Source organism: Tupaia chinensis, unplaced genomic scaffold (assembly GCF_000334495.1).
Source record: "Tupaia chinensis unplaced genomic scaffold, TupChi_1.0 Scaffold000129_1, whole genome shotgun sequence".
NCBI classification, from domain to species: Eukaryota; Metazoa; Chordata; class Mammalia; order Scandentia; family Tupaiidae; genus Tupaia; species Tupaia belangeri.
In genome coordinates, this window is record NW_006159598.1 from 594,969 (window position 1) to 600,603 (window position 5,635).

A 5,635-nucleotide genomic window follows, 5' to 3' on the forward strand; every position below is an offset into this window, starting at 1 on the left:
GGCGGTAACGCGGAGTTCATCACCGTCACAGGCGGAGCGGCTATGTCGCTGGACTCTCACATGCTCGACGGCGGTTTGAGTCCTGGACCCGGTGACTTGAAACTCACACTTGGGCACGTGTGCATGCGTGTCCAAAATCCCAGGAAGAGAATGGAGGGAAAGGGATTGCAGCGTGGCCATCTCCCCTGGGGGTGATCTCTCACTTCCTGTCTCTGTGTCTCTGGTGAGCGCGGGCTCCCTATAGCAAAAAATATCTCTCAGAAAAACAAACAAGCCTCAGCTGGGCTGGGCCGAGGTGTTTATCATGCTGGGTAAAGTCTAAAACCTAAAGACTGTATAGCGGTTGAATACATTAATAATAATAATAAATAATAAAAACGCAAGCAAACACCCCTCTCCCCCAGAACCCTAACTGCAGAAGCCCCGTTGCCACAGCTGGGGCGCTCGTCTGTGCCCTGTGGGCGGTCTCTCTCTCTTAGGTTTTTGCAATAGGGCTCGTACGCTCACCAGCTCACCAGAGAGAGAGAGAGAGAGAGACAGTGAGAGGGAAGTGAGAAATCGCTCTCCGGGGGTGGCCACACTGCAGTCCCTTCTCTCCCACGCTCCTCTCAGAATTTTGGGCACGCACACATGCAGGCATGATATTCAAGTCGCTAGGTCCAGGACTCGAACCGCGGTCGGCCAGCTGGGAGCCCAGCCCTTTAACAGCGACGCCACCTGCTGGTCCCGGCAGCCTCTCCTTCTACGCGTAGGCGGCCTGCGAGCCGGTCAGCGAACCTGTCTATTGGGCCTGCCTGTTTTCACTGCAGCAGACGCTGTCCACAGCGGACCAGCCCCGCGTGGGCGCCGGGAGGAGGGGCTCGCGGTGAGGCCCTGGGCACTTGGGCATCTGGAAGCGGAGGCAGCCCCATGTCTGCCCAGGAAGCCCGGAGTCTCGCGAAGGCTCAGGGAGGACTTCCTCCCTCTCTTCCTTTCCCCCTTCCTTCTTGCCATCCTCCCGTCCTTGCTCTGTCTCTGTATCTCTGTCTCTCCCTCTCCATCTTCCTTGCCAGAATGCTCTCTCTCCCCTCTTCCTCTCTTCCCTCCCTTCCTCCCTTTCTGCGTCCTCCTCCTTTTCCTTCTCTCCCTCTCCTCACCTCCCCACCCCTCCCTCTCTGGCTGGGTCCAGTCTCTGGGAAGCTCTTCCTCGAGTCCCCCCACCCGTAACATCTGACTCTTCTCTCTCCCTCTCAGATCTGTCCATCTCTGTCTCTGGATTCCTTTCCATCTTTCCATCTTTAGGTCTCCAGTCCCTTTTTCTTTGAAGTCCTCAGGGTCTCTCTCCCTCCCCACCCACCACCCATCTGGCGCTCAGAGCCCCGCTTGGCCAAGTGCCCGCTGCAGAAAGCGAGCCCCGACCTGCCCGCCTCGCTGCCCCTGGCCTCCCTCCTGAGGGTGCTGTGGGGACTGGCGCAGGGAGGTGTGGGCTGTCACTCCCAGCAGCTGTCGTCATGGTCATCGCCACCGCTGTTACTAATGCAAGCAGCGCAGCCTCCCGCCTCCCGGCCGACAGTGAGATGCTTATCTGCTGTGGGAACCCGTGGGCCAGGGAGGGCCCTCCCACCAGCGGCGGGGCCACTCCTTCATCGCGGTTTCCAGCCGGGATCAGCCTCCGGGAGCCGGGAGCGGGGTGCTGGGTGGAGCAGCAGCAGCCTCTGGGCCGCACCCGCACGGCCGCCCTGGCCCTGGCCCTGTAGGAGGCTCTGTGGGATCAGGGCCAACCCTGTGCACCTCGGGGGCTGAGCGCTGCGGGCGGCCGGGGTTAGAGGGCCGGGCTAGAGCCGGGTTAGACGGGTGCCAGGCGGGTGTGTGACTTAGCAGCTCAGGGGCTACCACTCGGCTGCGGCTGCGGGGGACAGCCCTCAGTTTGACAGGCTTCTTAACTCCCTTCAGAACTCAGGAGCGGCCAGTGGGTGGCTTCCTGGTGGAGGTGCCGGACTCCCACGTGGCCGACTGTGCCCGGAGTGCCAGATCCGCAGCTTGAAAACCATGCATGCGTGCCCAGGATCCTGAGCGGAGAATGGGGGAGACGGGATCGTGGTGGGGTCATCCTCCTGAGGGGTGATCTCTCACGTTCGCTCTCACTGTGGCTCTCTGTCTCTCTCTGGCGAGCACATGTGCCTGACGCAAACCCTCCCCCCAAAAGAGAACTCAGGTGGAGCGGTGGAGTACGCCTCATCACTCTGCTTCCCTGCCCCTCAGCCCCCTTCTCCCTCCCTCCCTCAGCCTTACAGAACATGGAGGCACTCCTGCACACGCCACTTTTTTTCCCCTTTTTTGAGAGGTTTTTGCTATAGGGCACGTGTGCTGGTCAGAAAGACAGAGATAGACAGAGAGACAGAAAGCGAGAAATCACCCGCAGGGGGGATGGCCACGCCCAATCCCTTCTCCTCCATTCTCCTCTTGGGATCTTGGGCACGCACGCACACGCGCCCAACGTGAGTTTTAGCCACTGGGTCTTGGACTGTGGTCAACTACATGGGAGTCCAGCAACACAGCCATTATGCCAACTCCTGGTCCCCTCCCCCCACCATTTTTGTTTATATAATGGGCCCAGGTGTAAATATCAGTCTATTCTGTCACTTTTCAAATAGCATATTTAAAAAAAAGGCAGGGAGGGGGTCAGCAGGTGGCGTGGTGGTTAATAGTGCTGGAATCCCACATGGCCAACTGTGGTTCGAGTCCTGGATGGCTTTTTTTCTCACTTTCCTTCTCTCTCTTACTCCGTCCCTCTCTGGTTAAATTAAATAAATAAATAAGTACATAAAGCTAAATAAAATAATTTTAAAAACACACACACATAAATAGCATACTTTTGGTGTTTTTGGGATTTTCTGGTTCATTCCGTAAATTTATTTTTTTCCACAAACGAGAGTGAGAGGATTGAGTCCTTCCTAGCCTCCAGCTGGTCCCAGCTCATGGGCACACGCAGGCCCGGCGTACTCGAGAAGGTCTGCTGATTTGAACCAGGAACCTTCCCATGTGGGATTTTCTTTCAGAGCTCACAGGCTGCTGTGCCACCTTCCGGTCCCATTTGTTTTGAAGTCAGGGTCTCAGTGCCACGACCCTCCTGCCTCAGCCTCCCAGCTGGATGACAGGCGCCACCACACTGGCTTTTTGTTTGTTTTAGACAGTCTTGCGTTTTTGCCCAGGCCAGCCTCAAACTCCTAACCCTGTGCCTCAGGTTCCCAGGTCAGTGGGATTACAGACATGCACTGCACCAGCCTTCAGCTTGGGCTGGGAACTGCACCACGGCCTCCCCTGGGGTTCCAGAGCACATGGTCTTAGCACCAAGCACCATGGCGGCTAAGCCTTCAGACAGTGCTGTGGCTTTTATTTACTTCTTATTTTTTTACAGTTGTTGCTATGGGACGTGTGCATTTGCTGGAGAGACAGAGAGCGAGAAATCACCCCACAGGGGAAATGGCCATGCTGCAATCTCTTCTCCTCCATTCTCTTCTCGGGCTCGTGGGCACGCACACACACATGCCCGGAGTGAGTTTCAACCCACTAGGTCCAGGACTTGAACCATGGTTGGCCATGTGGGAGTCCAGTGATGTAACCATCTGCTGGTCTCCAGTCCTGTATTTAAAATTAAAAAAAAAATTATTATTATCATTCAATTTGACCAGAGAGAGACAGAGAGAGAGAGAGAGGGAGAGTGAGAAAGCAAGCCACCAGGTCGGGGACTTGAACCGTCGTCAGCCATGTGGGGTCCAGCATCTCAACCACCATACCGCTTTCCAGCTCTCCTCGGGCTGTATTTTTAAGACCCCCGTGCTGCTGTGTGTTCCTACATGTGTCCGCTGAGGCTAGCTGGAGTGTAGGCACTCCAAGGCGAGCGTCCCCCCCAGTCACACAAGTCCCCACAGATGGACACACAATGGACACGCACAGTCCACCTCAGAGAACACAGCAGGGCGCAGGATTGCTCGTGGCCCCTCGTGGGCGTGTGACAATTTCTTTGGGATATCTAGCCAGGAGAGAGATTGCTGACTCACAGGGTGCGTGTCGACGTCGTCTGACGAGCTAGTGCCAGACCTGTCTTCAGAGCAGGAGGCTCCCTACTGACCCGTCTCACACAAGCATTCTAGTGTCCCTGCGTCCTGGCGACACCTGACATTCCCACCCTTCTCGTTTCCCAGCCTAATGCATGTAAATTACTGAGCGCAAATAGCTTCGCATTTACATTCCATCGCTGTACACCCTTCCCGGGGACGCCATGGAGCGCTCAGGTCGGCTGCTAACTAGTGGCCTGAAATACCTCCTCACGTGCATGTTAGGTCTGGGAGTTGTGCATTTGGAAATTGCTAGTTTATATCCCTTATCCGCTTTCCCATGAGGATATTTATTTACCTTTTTACTTAGTAACACACGGGTGCTCCTTGGGTAGCATAGGAATGAGTCCTTTGTCCATTTTGGGTGTTACAAATAACTTCTAGTCTGACAAATGCCTGCAAACGCGCCGGCTTACCTCCCTTTAAATCAGAACGCTTAACGTTGATGTGACCAAATGATTCCAAGTTTTGACGGACGACTCTGCTTTTTAAAATCCCAGGGAGCTGAGCCCATCACCGAGACTCAGAGCTGCTTCCTAAGGGTTTTCCGGTCTATGTATCTGAAGTCAACCTTTGGCCTTAGAAGCCCGAATTTGTTTTTCTCTGCGCGGTGAACCAGTTTCCCGAGCACCGCTTGCTCAGAAACCACGTCACTTGGGTGGCTGTGCTAGACACGTTAGTCCCAGCTTCTCCCACCGCCGTCCATGGTCTGGCCGCGGCCTCTGCTCTGCCGCAGCGGCCCACCCGTCTGCTCTTACACAAACCCTGCTCTTCTCAACGCCAGTTCCGCTTTGCAGCATGCCTTAAGATCTGGTAGGGCGAGAGGCTTATTTCTTGCACCACCGCATCCTTATTCTTCTCCCGCTTGCATCACCGTGCAGGAAACACGCGGAACTCTCCACCCTTAACAGGAACTATTACAGGCCTTCGTCCCTCCTGGTGCCGGGACTGGGGCTGGGGCCGGTTTCCATGTTGGAAAGACACGTCCGCATTCAGGGTAAGTCAGGGCCGCCCAGGCAAATCTGCATGATGTTTTGGCTCAGCTTTCAGTTTCTAGAAACTTCATTTCCTGCACCATCCTTTCTGTATTCCCTTCTAGAAAACTAGCCGCAGTAACCCGGACACCAAGATTGGGTTCTCCCTCTTTCAAGTCCAGATGTCGGAAGTCCGTGCCTGCAGCACTAAAGGGAGTCATCAACAGTGACTCTGTGGCTAGTTTTAAAATTATTTTTTAGGAACCAGCAGGTGGCGTGGTGGTTAAGGCGCTAGGTATTCCCACATGGCCGACCATGATTCAAGTCCTGGACCTGGTGGCTTGCTGTCTCACTTTCTCTCTTTCTCTGTGTCTCTCTCTGGTTAAAATAAAATAAGTAAATAAATAAATAAAATAAAAATTAAAAATAATATAATTTCTTATTTACATTTAATTTAATTGTTGCATATCTTTTCAAATGTTAAAAGATTACTAATTGCCTTTATTTATTTGTTTTATTTTGTATTTTTATAAGAATTATTAATTAATAATTATTTTAATTTGA